At 37.7% G+C, this 16,030-nt stretch overlaps 1 protein-coding gene and 1 long non-coding RNA gene across 2 annotated transcripts in view; both read left to right on the forward strand.

Annotated features, from left to right (window-relative positions):
• LOC115213921 overlaps positions 1 to 16,030 on the forward strand; it is a 46,488-nt gene that overhangs the window by 28,341 nt on the left and 2,117 nt on the right. The gene's annotated exons all lie outside the window — the stretch shown is intronic.
• On the forward strand, positions 5,529 to 6,357 carry LOC118762180. The gene is made up of 2 exons (XR_004997960.1): positions 5,529 to 5,929; positions 6,153 to 6,357. It is a non-coding gene; the product is annotated as an uncharacterized LOC118762180 (long non-coding RNA).

Below are 16,030 nucleotides of genomic sequence, written 5' to 3' on the forward strand. Positions count from 1 at the left end.
AAACTCTCTCTTAGATCAGTGGCCAGCCACGGCAAACTGGACTTAGAGAGGGTAGCAACAAGGGCGGTGCCCCAGCATGGCCTCAGCCGGATGGCTGAAACAAGTAAAAGAGTAAAAGAGTAAAAGAGTGTGTATGTATGTATGTGTATATGTATATATATATGTGTATATATATATATATGTGTGTATGTATGTATATATATATGTATATATATATGTGTATGTATGTATGTACATATATATATATATGTGTGTATGTATATATATATATATATATGTATGTATCTATGTATGTATGTACGGTGACACAGTGAAACGTAGCCAGTAGAGCCAACAACAACATCAAAAAAACACACAAAATGTTGCGCAGTCAAAGTAAAATTTTTTTTAACAAAACATTCAATAATATGCATAATTAAATCTCAGAATGAGATTGAAACAGTAATCGCTCGATAATTTAAAGTATAGAAGCCATCTTATCATTCAATAATAGTTCTTTGGAAAGTTTTTTTCTTTCCTTAGTTCCTTTAAAAAAAACACATTTGACATTTAGCAACACAAAGTTCTTATATATATATATATATATATATAGCAAAATTTAGGAACGGCCATAATAGGCCATTCAACCCACTAGAAATAACAGCCAAAGCTTCAACCGCAAAACAATATTAATTCCATAAACCAGGAGAAAATTTAAAAAAACATTTACCCTGTAATATTTTATACGATGCATCGTTTCGTCTATTCTTTAATGGTAAATCAACCTGATTAAATTAAATTAAATCAAGCTAATCTTCCATAGGGCGGTTTACGGAATTAATATTGTTTTGCGGTTGAAGCTTTGGCTGTTATTTCTAGTGGGTTGAATGGCCTATTATGGCCGTTCCTAAATTTTGCTGTTGAATTTATAAATGGTCTATGACTATTTACTTTTTTCCCACTAGGCCGCTGGTGGCAAAAGAATTCTGCGAAATTTTTTTGCCACCCTATATTGATTAATTATATATATATATATATATTATACATGGGGTTTACCTATAATGCTAGACACCTTTATAAATTTCCTTTTTCTTTTCTTACTCTTTTGTTTTCCATATTAAGTTTCATATTAAACTCTTTGTACTTGCATGTCAAGCAGCACATGTGTGCTCGATGTCAGTCTGTGTGTGAGTGTCTCTCTCTCTCAATGGAGTGTGGGAGTCAAAAGAGGAAGACTATATGCCCGGTCACATGTCAGCAGAGTAGAGATGATGACAATTTTCTCTTTTGCTGAGAAGCTGAACTCTCAAATTCGGAGTTGCAACTGATTAATAAAACATTAGCCTCCAGCGAGTGAACTGTTTCTCTTCTGCAACTACAACAATAACTTCCAAAATCTCTCTAGAACTATGGATCAACTTGCAAGATTGGGATAAGATACCGATCTTTGTTGCTGAGTGGTAAACATGTTCATCCAGCTATTGCTTGTCAACCACTTGCCATAATACCAGCAAGAAAGATGCCACAAAGCACTAACAAAAATTAGTGAATTTATTTGAATTGCAGCTGATATAAGACAAAGAAAAGTATGTTTGTTTTAAGTATGTGTATAAAACTTTTATCTTGTACTTGCTTCAGTCACTGGATTGCAGCCATGCTGGAGCACTGCTTTGAAGGGTTCAGTCGAACAAATATCAGTGTATTGAAGTGGCGTTATAATTACATTTTTACGCTGTAGTTCTTAAAAGATAAATATTGCTTTCTCTTATAAGCATAAGGGCTGAAAATTTTGGGGAGGATTTTAATTGATAACATTGACCCCCAGTGCTCAGCTGGTATTTATTTTATTGATCCCAAAAGGATCAAAGACAAAGTCAACTTCAGCGGTGTGATCACTTCCTATATGTTTGTGTTTTCTACTTGGGTGTATGAAGCAAAGGCTGTTGGTCGGGGACACCACTTGTAGCATTGTTAACTATACACAAAAATAACCAGGAACAAGAGTGTGTCGATGTAGTATTTAGTTTGCTTCGTTCAGCTACACATTGTGAGGGCAAATACCATCAGCCTTCTAAAATCTCAGTCTTGTCTCCCGTCTGACTGGGAGCTTCTTTTCCGCAGACCAGCTCCCTAGTTAGCCCGCAGTGAAGGTCCTGTCTACAGGCGCAGGAGTGGCTGTGTGGTAAGTAGCTTGCTAAACAACCACATGGTTCCAGGTTCAGTCCCACTGCGTGGCACCTTGGGCAAGTGTCTTCTGTTATAGCCCCGGGCCGACCAATGCCTTGTGAGTGGATTTGGTAGACGGAAACTGAAAGAAGCCTGTCGTATATATGTATATATATATATATATATGTGTGTGTGTCTGTATTTGTCCTCCTAGCATTGCTTGACAACTGATGCTGGTGTGTTTACGTCCCCGTCACTTAGCGGTTCGGCAAAAAGAGACTGATAGAATAAGTACTGGGCTTACAAAAAGAATAAGTCCCGGGGTCGATTTGCTTGACTAAAGGCGGTGCTCCAGCATGGCCGCAGACAAATGACTGAAACAAGTAAAAGAGAGTAAAGAGAGTTCGTCTGTAGTTCCCTACAAGATGGTAGGAATGCCACTGAGCATTTTTTGTTTGGTGCAGCAATGATCCTGCCAGCTTGCCGCCTTAAAATAGCACACTAATATTACTTTTGCATTCTTTCAAACAACTCTTTTGGTTAACATTGCTTGGAAGTTATTTTACTGACATTTAAAACTTTAGATATACTTATAACTTTCATTCATAAATAATGTTATGAATTTTAACTTCAAGATTAATTATTCTGTAAGGTGATATTTTATTGCTAATAAAAACATGTATTATATATTTAAATCCTTTGAAATTTTATTAAGCACTGTTCATGAAGTGCAAAATAATTGATTTACGAATCTGAATCACTATAAGTTTCCTCTTTGGAATCATCTCTGTTGTCCTCTTTTTCAATTTTTAATAAATCTTTTCATTCTCTGCATTTGAAATCCCACATTTTCTTGTAATGGTTTTTACTACAGTTTTTTTTAGAAACAATGTAGCAAGATTTTGTCACATCCCCACATAACTCAGCCAATCAGCAGTAAAGTATGTACATCATCACTCTTTATGAATGACTTTTTTCCATCAACTAGCCATCTATTTGTTCCTCTCTGAATCATCATCATCATCGTTTAACATCCGTTTTCCGCGCTAGCACGGGTTGGACGGTTCGACCGGGATCTGGGAAGCCGGGGGCTGCACCAGGCTCCAGTCTGATCTGGCAGAGTTTCTACAGCTGGATGCCCTTCCTAACGTCAACCACTCTGCGAGTGTAGTGGGTGCTTTGGTTATCTTTAATGTCTGTACAGAATACTACCGCAAAACATGGCCATACAGTACACCTTCAAATTACCCAAATAAACTGTATTCATTGTCCTAGATTTATTTTACTAGTGACTTTGGTATACATACCTTCTAAAAGTATATCTCATTCAGCTTGTTTTCACTAAGGCTGGTCACAGCAGTCATGAGTCAGCCACTAATTTCAGATTTAAGAAAAACCAAAATAACCTTCTCCTGATTCAGTCTCCTAAATAGCTACGTTTTGGCTGGACCATTTTGTCTTAGATATATAGATTTAATGAAGGTAAACTGTGATATTGTCCATCCACCTTTTCATCTGCTACCCTCCTTCAACTTGTTGTAACATCCATTCATTTGTTCGATGATCCGTGTGATTAGTAATATTCTCCTATACTCTCACCTTTCAAACACATTGATTATGTTCTCTTTGAATTCCTTCAGAGTCCATACTTTGCAAACATAAATGCCTATTGGCCAAACGAATCCTAGCACTTCTGCTGCTCCAGATGTTATTAAACTTTTTCATATGCTATGGCTTGCCATGTCCGAATGAATGGACAATATCATTAGTTGGTTGGACAAGAGTGACAAGGCAGCTGGAGAATTCGTGCTTTATCAAGAAGACTTTCATAGAAGTGTCAGCAACATACTGCATGCATACAATACATAACGATGAATTTGTGATGCAACTGAATAACATTCTCAGCAAGGGATCCCCTACTATCTGAGGAACGGAAGGATATTTTAACCCTTTCATTACCAACCCGGCTGAAACCGGCTCTGGCTCTGAGTACAAATGTCTTGTTTCCATAAGTTTTGAATTAAAATCTTCCACCAAACCTTAGTCACAATTAACCCTTTAGTATTTAAACCGGCCATAATCGGCCAAAATATTTAATCTGTTTTATATTCAAACTGACCAGATCCAGGCCCTCACACCTACCCTACAATGTTATTCTACATTAAGTAATTACACCATCAAGATCTTGAAGATATGAGATAATGCATGATTAATTCAAATCAATGTGAATCAATAAGCATTATGTTTGATAGAATAATCTGAACACTAAAGGGTTAATGTTCCTAACACTAGCTGAATGATAACTAAATTATTTCACAAAATTCTTTATTATATTTAAAATTAATTGAAAGAAACAGAGAGCATCTCAAAATAAATACAATACCAAAAGGGTTAGGCTAGGTCCTTTATACATTATGTTTGATATAAAAGATAGGATGGTCACAGTAGAAATGCTTTTGGTTATTTGTCTGGTCAATCAAAGCTGATCTGCTGCTAAGCAACAAGTTTTACACTGATTTGAATCAAGAAGAAAGTAACTAATTAGGGAAAAGGGTTAATTTAGTGGAACGGAATGTTGTTACAATCTTGAGCTGATTATTGTTATTATTTTTTTCTTTTTTCTTGTGAGTCAGTCTGTTATCGATCCATCTACCACAAAAACAAAATTGACCGCTTCCTTTATTTTCACACAAGTTACAGATATTGTTAAAAGCATTCGGTTGAAATCAGTCCGACCATAATACTGGCGAATGAGTAATTGTTGGGGAACCAGTATGATATCTTTAAGCTAACTGGCATAGTGCTATGGCTCAGATTATTCCAGTCACACTACTTTGTACATTGTATACTCTCTTTTTACTCTCTCTTTTACTTGTTTCAGTCATTTGACTGCGGCCATGCTGGAGCACCGCCTTTAGTCGAGCAAATCGACCCTGGGACTTATTCATTGTAAGTCCAGTACTTATTCTATCGGTCTCTTTTTTGCAGAACCGCTAAGTGACGGGGACGTAAACACACCAGCATCGGTTGTCAAGCAATGCTAGGGGGACAAACACAGACACACAACACACACACACATATATATATATATATATATATATATATATATATACATATATACGACAGGCTTCTTTCAGTTTCCGTCTACCAAATCCACTCACAAGGCATTGGTTGGCCCGGGGCTATAGCAGAAGACACTTGCCCAAGATGCCACGCAGTGGGACTGAACCCGGAACCATGTGGTTGGTAAGCAAGCTACTTACCACACAGCCACTCCTGCACCTATATATAAATCATTTCATTTTCATCATGCTTTTTTTCTCTTAGTTAATTTTTCTTACTTAACTCAAAGTGTTACTATTATCTGTATAACTGCAGCAATAAGAAACATGGCTGACCTAAAAGTGTAAGAGTATGAATAATGCCAATTGCTGTGGATTGAAATAGTAGAATTGCTCTGTAAACACAACCAGAGTATCGGTTGTGGTGCTCCATAAATACAGCCACTAATTTAGTTAAGAATAACACTGTGTAACACGATCTTTGTCTTTGGGAAGCAACTGTGATTTCCTATTTGCTTACCCCTAGAACCTATGAAAATTGGATAATATTTCCTTCAAATATTGCTTTTGTTACATTTATTCAAACCCCAAAGAATCCCTCTCAATACATGGCTGTGATGTTCCCCCGCTACTTTTGCTCATGGTCAGAGATGTATATATTGTCAGCCACTAAAGGACATGCTCAAGTGGATAAGGTCAAACAAATGACAAGCAAATCTGTGGTTGCAGAAGCGTTAGCACATCGGGTGAAATGCTTAGCGGTATTTCGTCTGCCGTTACGTTCTGAGTTCAAATTCCGCCGAGGTCGACTTTGCCTTTCATCCTTTCGGGGTCGATAAATTAAGTACCAGTTACTCACTGGAGTCGATGTAATTGACTTAATACCTATGTCTGTCCTTGTTTGTCCCTTCTGTGTTTAGTCCCTTGTGGGTAATAAAGAAATAGGTATTCAGCAGAATATTTGTTATAATGATGTTCCTGTTTCCACAACTCAGCACTGAATTTGTCTGAAATGTAATAGAAAATAGATTGGTTTCAAAAGATTGATGTCCAGATCACAAAAGCAAAGTTTGAAGGGAGTAGTAGTTATTTCCTTTGATTTCTAGATAGAAACAAATAGGAAACAACACTGACCAAAGAAGCAAAAATTCAAATTTTGTTTCAAAATGTAATTAATCCAGACTAATATTGCTTTTGTTACATTTATAACCCTCCCCCAAAATTTCAGGCCTTGTGCCTATAGCAGAAAAGATTATTATTATTATTATTATTGTGAGTAGAGAGAATCGTTAGCGCATCAGAAAAATGCCTTGCGGTAATTCTTTCAACTCTTTACATTCTGAGTTCAAATCCTGTCAAAATCAACATTGCTGTTCGCCCTTTTGTGGTTGATATATCTAACCCCTCCCCTCAAAACTGCTAACCATATGCCCTAAATTAGAAATTAATGATATGCTGGATCAAGCCAGTTGAATGTTTATTATACAATAATAACTTCAGATACCTGAGCTGTATTACAGAAAAAGCATTTAAATAAATCTAAACAAACAATATAAAAAAGGAAAAAAAAACAAAGAAAAATTTTAGATTTGCGTTCTTGCCCCACCCACATAGACACACACCATTTAACTACATCATAACTCTTTGTTATGTAGCAGCTACAGAAGTAACTATTTCTACTCTTCCTTTATGTTTTTTTTAAAATCCGGAAGCAGATGGTTTCCTGTCTTACTCTGACAAATCAGGCTCTGTTGAACCTGAATGTAGCAGATGTTGTAATTGTCTTGATTTTACTTGCCTTCTCTTTTCCTGGATAGAACGTAAATACAAGAATGTATTTAGGAAATAAACAAAGAAATGTTTATTAATTCTGTTTGTATAAGCTAATCAAATAAGCTTGGCCGACATATGTCCAATCTGAATTATCAAATCAATTCAATTTTACCAGTGAATAAAAGTGAGCAGTGAGAGTGTTCCAGGAGGCTTCATCACTGAGATGAAAGAATTAGATGATCATGAAGTGGGGAGTAGTACGCAGTTAGAGAAGCACAAAGGTGGCTATGGGGTTGGAGATGTGCAACTATTTACTTCAGCCAAACTGGAGCTGTTCTTGTAGTAAAAATGGAAAAGAAACAGTATGTCTATGGGATAGTGATTGAACCCGGCTGGTGATTTAATTGTTGCCAATCAGTCGAACAATCATCCTTCTTTGATCAGAGATGCTGGCATGTTTGCAGCTACGACGGAAACACCACAGCCCCATCAACATGAGCAGCGAACTGAAAAATTTTTTTTATTCGAAAGAAGAGGCCCTTTCTTTTGTTTTTTTTCAAGATGCATTTTCGGCTATTTTATATATGTAGAGTTGCCGCAAAAGGTCATCAATCAATGAAAGGAAAACTTCTACATGGTTGCTTGACCTGTTAGAAATAGCTATTAAACCTCCCTCACACCACAATATACTGTCTTAAAGAAAAGACTGACTAGATAATGTAGCATTGGACACACTAGCCTAGCTAGTGAACATGGGCGTGGTTGAGGTGGGTCATGGGGGGGGGGGGTGCAGCCCATCCTGTGGAAAGCATTTCAGGGGTGGAACTTTAGGGTCTGCTGTATGTACAGACCTGTATAGGCTTAGGGACCTGGCAAGGAGGGCAGTAGACTTAAGGGCTGCCCTGAGAAGCACATACTCTAGTTATTCCACTGTTGGATATACAAAAAAGACAAGATAATCATTAGGTTCTCCACTTTCTGTCATCAGATCCTGAGAATCCAACAAAGTCTTTAACCAAAACATACACAAGTTAACATATGTTAGGCGCAGGAGTGGCTGTGTGGTAAGTAGCTTGCTTACCAACCATATGGTTCCGGGTTCAGTCCCACTGCGTGGCATCTTGGGCAAGTGTCTTCTGCTATAGCCCCGGGCCGACCAATGCCTTGTGAGTGGATTTGGTAGATGGAAACTGAAAGAAGCCCATCGTATATATGCATATATATATATATATATATATATATATATGTGTATGTGTGTGCATATGTTTGTCCCCCTAGCATTGCTTGACAACCGATGCTGGTGTGTTTGCGTCCCCGTCACTTAGCGGTTTGGCAAAATAGACCGATAGAATAATTACTGGGGTTTACAAAGGAATAAGTCCCGGGGTCGATTTGATTCGACTAAAGGCGGTGCTCCAGCATGGCCGCAGTCAAATGACTGAAACGAGTAAAAGAGTATATGTACCCAAACATGGGCTTAATGTTCAGACATCCACTCAAACACTCTCAAAAAAGCCCTAAACACATAACTCTTTAACCCCGCTGCATAGATTTTCACCCACATGCTGTCTTGCAGCCATTTCAGATTCGTTGGTGCCAAATGATGTAATGATAAATACTTTGCTCATTTGCCTCCCTCGACTTTGTTTACTCTTTTTTTTTCCAGTATCCTCAAACAGGATGTGAATTTTTTCACCTCCAATAACAGAGAGCAATCACCTTTTTTTTATCCTACATGTCATCTCTGAAGAGGTCGTGACCATGCGATCATCTAACAACCAGTGCAAAATCGATCAATAAGATCGATCTGAAATACATCTTTAATACTGTATACTTTGATTGATATATTCACTGTATTAACAAATATATGAGTGCGTTGTTTTCTGATGTACAGATTCTTCTATGACTATGTGTATGTGTGTGTGTTATGTCGATCTTTATTTGTCAAGTGGCTAAGTTACATTGACTACAGTTTTATTTTTAGAAAGTTATTACTCTTGAAACAATTGAAAAACCCTATAAATGCTGTTTCTATATAGTCTTTGTTTTATACACACTACATGGTCATAGATGAGGGATGCGTCATTTACTTTTAGTACCAGATGGCACATGCATCATCTTTACTTTCTCAAGATTTTTATTAGTTGAGGTTACTGAAGTAAATTTACTGACTGCATGAATAACCTCAAATGAAGTTTTTTTTCTCATTATATTAAATATGCAAAGTGTAACAGTGTGTGTATCTAGCCTTGGTTATACTGCCTTTTCAGACAAAAAACAGAATGATTTATTCAGATTACGTTGTCTAATATTCCACTCTCACTCTTTTTAAGATGGTGAATGTGATTTGAGATTTCGCTGCTATATCTAGTGGGTCAAACGAATATGTAGTGAGCTTGTCATTGTCTTGTAATGTTAACCTCATATTGCATGGTACAGTACAATGAATGATGTTATGGGAAACACTTTTAGTCAAGGAGGTAAGGCCCATCATCTTTTACAGGCCCCACTGGAGGAGGGAAAATGGTATTCTCAAACTGAAGGCGGCGAGCTGGCAGAATCGTTAGCATGTCGGGCGAAATGCTTAGCTGTATTTCGGCTGCCGTTACGTTGTGAGTTCAAATTCCGCCGAGGTCGACTTTGCCTTTCATCCTTTCGGGGTCGATAAATTAAGTACCAGTTATGCACTGGGGTCGATGTAATCGACTTAATACCTATGTTTGTCCCCTCTATGTTTAGCCCCTTGTGGGTAATAAAGAAATAGGTATTCTCAAACTGGAGACCTGCTCTGAATGTTTGCAATAGAGTATGCTCCACTAGAAGTACCCAAAGCTCCAGGTGCTGGTGTTAGACTAAATTTGTTGCTCAGCTCATCGCCCAAGAAAGCCATGGCAGGATTTGAACGTTCAGTGCAGAGTCAAAACAAATACTGGAAAGCTTCTAGGTTGGTGTTCTTACCATGTTGCTAGTCTCTCATCCTGGATTGGTACTTTACTTATTTAATTAGTTTGATTGATCTAGAAAGGTTGAAAGGCAAGTTGATCTTGGTGGTACTTGAACTCAGTTTGGAGAGGAATTAAACAAAAATAATTTTTTCCCTCACTCTAACCAATTTACTGTCTAAAAACATTCATTGTATATTTCGAAACTGAAAGTATATCTTTATATATAAAAGAGAGGTTGTGTGCTGTCTGTCTCCTATGATTTAGATTCCTAACTACTCCCACATTTTGCGGTGCAGTGTAACCAAAAGCGGGTATCTTATAGTTGTGATTCATATCAAGCCCTTCTGGGTATTAGCACGCATCTACGATGAGTCTACGATTTAAAAGAAAATTTACCATCATTTTTTTCCATTTTTAATGCATTTTTGGTATATATAAGGGAAGTAACTCTCTAAAAATTTATTATTAAATCTCAGAACGTAAAAAGCTACAGTAACACCCCCCCTTTGTGGTTAGCGGTATTGAGATGGCTATTATACTTTACATGTCTAAAAACGCTTATATAGTTATTTCCCTTACAAACCCGAGCAACGCCGGGCGATACTGCTAGTTGTTTATAACCAATCTTTGTTGAGGAAATTATAGCCTGTTTAATAACCCTGTATATTATTGGTACTTCCACTTCCACTACAGTGAAAGATAAAGAGGATTTTATTGGAAATGTCAGACTGCTAGGAGGTACCCAAAAGTAACCGAAAATTTTCTCTGCGGGAGAGACCCATTGTAGTTCAGGTTTCCGCTGCTAGAAACCACTTGATGCAACCATCAGGCATTAGTCTGCCAACCAGCATCGTTTGCCGATGTCTTACTACTCCGTGATGTGTCTTTGTTTTGGAGTGCTTTTCTCCTGTTCATCGTTTTCACATTGTCTGAAATGAAGGAACAACGTGCTTCTGTAAAATTCTGTTTTCTGCTAGAAAAAACGACAGCTGAATCAGTTGTCATGTTTCAAACGACTTACAAGGATGTTGACATGAGCAAAACACATGTTTATGAGTGGTTTCTATCTTTAGGCATCGTCACTTGTTGCTTGAAGCCCAACCTTGTTCAGAGCAACCATCGATCTCTTGAACGGATGAAAACAACATGAAAATTCATGAACTGGTCTTGGAAGACTGTCACTGAACAATTGACGAACTTGTGGATATAACTGGAGTTCCTGCCAACGAATTTTGAGTGAGGAATTGCAAATGGAAAGAGTTAGCAAAATTTGTGCCTCACTTGCTCACAGAAGATCAAAAGCAGTCACAACTGAATGCATGTCACGAACTGAAAGAACAGTTGTAAGTTCGAAGGTCATCACTAGTGACGAAAACTGATGCTATGGAATTTGCAGATGTGGAAGAGGCAAAGAAAAAAAATGACTGAGGCATTAAAAGGTATCACTTCACAAAAGTTCCAGCACTGCTTCAAATAGTGGAAAATGCACCTGGACTGATGCATTGTTTCAAATGGAGAATACTCTGAAGGTGATAAAAGTGTAAACATGTAAAACTAAGTGAATAAGATAATATTGTAAAATTATGGTTTCTATTGGGTATCCCCTTGTACATATTTTAATGCATTTGACTGAGCACCTCACAAATCTGAGTCTAAATTCTTTAAATATCCTGATCACAAATAATCTCTATATATGAAACAAAGGATGTCTGTGTGTAGTACATATGCATTTCTACAGTTTTCAACTGATTTTCACCAAACTTAACACACACATTACTTATGTGCCAAGGATAGTCATGCACTATAACATTTCCCCCAGAGCTTCTGCGTAAAGCGAGAAACTGAGAAAAATGGTGCTTTACACTGTTTTTCTCTAAAAACTTCTGCAGTTTTCAACCGATTTTCTCCCTTTTCTTTCTGTTTATGTCTCTCTTCTCTCTCTTTTTCTCATTCTCTGTTTCTCTTACTTACACATATTCCCTCTCACCCTCTGTAATAGTTTCTCTCTTTTGGTCTATATCTATTTTTTACCCCCCCCCCATCTCTCTCTCTCTCTCTCTCTAATTCTAACTCACACCCTAACTTCTGTCTACAAATTGCCTTCTGTGTATGTCAATTAGTCATGCATAAAAATCTCTGTTGTTATAGTTTTTGTACGTTCTCCCTGGAAAACAATTTACTTATTTTAGATTTTTGTTCACCCAGCCAGTGTGTTTAAATTCAGTTTTGCAACAGATACCTAAAAATTGACTTCATTGTACTTCAATTTTGTTGTGCATAAATATATTTTTCTTTATGGTATTTGTATGTTCTCCCTACGACATTATTTTACTTATTTTGAATTTTCTTGTACTTTGTCTATTTAAATACACTATTTACATTTCCTCCTCTATCGAAAATGTTGTGCGTATGGTTGTGCATGTGTGTGTATGACCGTTTTGGGCCACATATAGCCAATAAGCCTTTATAATTAACCAATGAGATTTGAACCATGCCTCTGAGCAGTCATGCATTAGAAAAAATCCATCCTAAAGTGGCTCAAATTTTTTCGCTCAAGCTATTTTCTTTTAGAGGGCTCTCACTAAACAAATTGAAGGCATGGCTGCTCTCGATTATTGCGATCGCCTTAAAGCCTTGAAACTTTACTCCCTCCAGCGTCGCCGTGAGCGGTACATCATTTGTACGATGTGGAAAATATACCGCCAACTTTGCCCAAACGACCTAAACATTAGCTTCAAGGTTCATCCAAGACTTGGACCACGGGCTATACGTCCCCTGCCCAATTCAAGATCACAACATACATGTACACTGCAACATAATTTCTTTTCCTCAACAGGCCCTGCCCTATTTAACATTGTCCCGAGGGAGATCAAAGAGGAAAAGGATCCCATCAACTTTAAACAGAGTCTGGATAGATTCCTTCAAAGAATACCAGATAAGCCACCCATAATTGGATACAACTCACCCAACAAGAACTCACTACTTGAACAAAACTGGATACAACTCACCCAACAAGAACTCACTACTTGAACAAAACTGGATACAACTCACCCAACAAGAACTCACTACTTGAACAAAACTTGACTTAAACAAAACTTGACTTAAACAGGATTCGAATAATCCTATCAGGTGGTGCTATTAAGTTAGACATGGCCTGGACCAATCTTTGGTCGAAACATATCTGAGTTTATCTAAGTTTATAAACTGAACGGGGTTTGTAAGTTCTTTCTACAAATTGACTTCCTTGTCTATATATATAAAATTCATTGTCTGTCTGTTTCCTATGCATTCTCAAACAGCTTGACCAAATCAAATCAAATTTTACAAGACTCTGTGAATGTCAAATTTTATCAGACTCTGCGAGTGTCAACATGTAATTTTTTTCATTTGGATTAAAACAACATAACATTGGCACTGGTTTGGTATTATGTGTCAAAAGTTAAAGAATAAGATGTATATTGTAATGTCATATAATATTTTGTTGTGCCTGGGGAAAGTCATTCTCTTTTAGTGCCTTATTGCCAACAACTGTTGAAAAGGTTGCAAGGCGCAACAAAAATTTTAGGAAAATTAAATAGGAATGGCTGTGTGGTAAGTAGCTTGCTAACCAACCACATGGTTCCGGGTTCAGTCCCACTGCGTGGCATCTTGGGCAAGTGTCTTCTGCTATAGCCCCGGGCCGACCAATGCCTTGTGAGTGGATTTGGTAGACGGAAACTGAAAGAAGCCTGTCGTATATATGTATATATATATATATATATGTGTGTGTTTGTGTGTCTGTGTTTGTCCCCCTAGCATTGCTTGACAACCGATGCTGGTGTGTTTACATCCCCATCACTTAGCGGTTCGGCAAAAGAGACCGATAGAATAAGTACTGGGCTTACAAAGAATAAGTCCCGGGGTCGGTTTGCTCGACTAAAGGCGGTGCTCCAGCATGGCCGCAGTCAAATGACTGAAACAAGTAAAAGAGTAAAAGAGTAAGTAAATGAGTGGAAACGTTACTGGTGAGTGTGTTAAATAATAAGGCACTAAAAGAGATTGACTCTCCCTAGACACAACAAAATTTGCTTCAACACAGGAACTCATATAAAGAATCTTGCAAATCAAATCCAAAAACGAAGACATATAATATTGTTTCACTTTTATTCTTTCACTTTCTATTCTACTCTTTTACTCTTTACTCTTTTACTTGTTTCAGTCAGTTGACTGCGGCCATGCTGGAGCATCGCCTTTAGTCGAGCAACTCGACCCCAGGACTTATTCTTTGTAAGCCCAGTACTTATTCTATCGGTCTCATTTGCCGAACCGCTAAGTGACGGGGACGTAAACACACCAGCATCGGTTGTCAAGCAATGCTAGGGGGACAAACACAGACACACAAACACATACACACACACATATATATATATACATATATACGACTGGCTTCTTTCAGTTTCTGTCTACCAAATCCACTCACAAGGCATTGGTCGGCCCGGGGCTATAGTAGAAGACACTTGCCCAAAGTGCCACGCAGTGGGACTGAACCCGGAACCATGTGGTTGGTTAGCAAGCTACTTACCACACAGCCACTCCTGGAATAATTTATATCCTAATGTGAACAACATTATGCATTGGCAACTTTCCATCATTACTGCCATGACAGCTGAATGAGGGGTCAGTGTATGTGTGTAGACTGACATAACAAACGGCTGGAAGTGAAACTTTTGACCAAAAACAATTAGGTTACAGGTCCATTTACCGTTCAATTACCGGTTCATAATTATCGCAGCAGTTGCAAGGTATTTACAATTACATATTTACTCTTAAATTAATGAAGTCTCAATAGAGAAGGGAGATGAGACTTTCTGGAGATCAACAAACGCATGCTGCCACACGTCAAATGGATTCTCAAGGGAGAAGGGAGATGAGACTTTCTCAAGATCAGCAAACCCTACCCTAACCCCACCCCCAATTTTCCATGACAAGTTAGGGCTTGGAATATTCCAAAGGGACGCATGACATATCGCTTAGTGAAATTAGTCCATTACTTACTCCACAAATGTTTTGTTGTCAAAGTTGCACTTTCCCTTATCATCTGTTTCAACATAATTGTAATCTTTATATATAAAAGAGAGGTTGTGTGCTGTCTGTCTCCTACGATTTAGATTCCAAACTACTCCCACATTTTGCGGTGCAGTTTAACCAAAACCGGGTATCTTATAGTCGTGATTCATATCGAGCCCTTCTGGGTATTAGCGCGCGTCTATGCTTAGTCTACGATTTAAAAAAATATTTACCATCAATTTTTCCCATTTTTAATGCATTTTTGGCATATATAAGGGAAGTAACTCTCTAAAAATTTATTATTAAATCTCAGAACGTAAAAAGCTACAGTAACACCCCCCCTTTGTGGTTAGCCATATTGAGATGGCTATTATACTTTACATCTCTAATAATGCTTATATAGTTATTTCCCTTACAAACCCGAGCAACGCCGGGCGATACTGCTAGTATGATATATACAAACTATGCCATTTTAATCCTGAGCAATGCCAGGTATCTCTGCTAGTATTAAATACTGATGATTTAGCTCATGACATGTATCTCTCATTGGAACTAGAAAAGTGGAAATAGTCCAAATATTATACAGAGATAAAGATGCCTTCCGTTCACAATTTATGATTGTAAGTTTTGATCTTAAAAGATATAGAACTAACCACTCCTGTTTTCTTTTTGTGTAGGTTGGGCACTTAAGGCAAGTTTCATCTACAATAGCACTGGGCCAACCAAACTCTTGTGAATGAATTTGATTGTTGGAAACTGAAACAAGCCAAGTCGTGTGTGTGCTATGTGTATGTGCCTGCGACCGAGTGAGGTTGTATTTTCCTAATGTTTGTTGGCTTGTAAACAATTGCTTCCTAACAATGTTGTCCTCATACTGCCCATGAAAGCATGGTCAGGTATCTTGACGTGTCTTCACATGTGTGATATTGATAAACAAAAAGCTCCTTCAAACGATGTCTTTTGTTTCCAGTTCATCGCATGCAAAAGAGTCCTGAATGTTTGTTTTTCAATAGACTGCCAGATTATCACTTCATTTGGAAACAAGTTGAGATTGGCGAC

This window comes from Octopus sinensis, linkage group LG1 (assembly GCF_006345805.1).
Source record: "Octopus sinensis linkage group LG1, ASM634580v1, whole genome shotgun sequence".
In the NCBI taxonomy this organism is placed as follows: domain Eukaryota; kingdom Metazoa; phylum Mollusca; class Cephalopoda; order Octopoda; family Octopodidae; genus Octopus; species Octopus sinensis.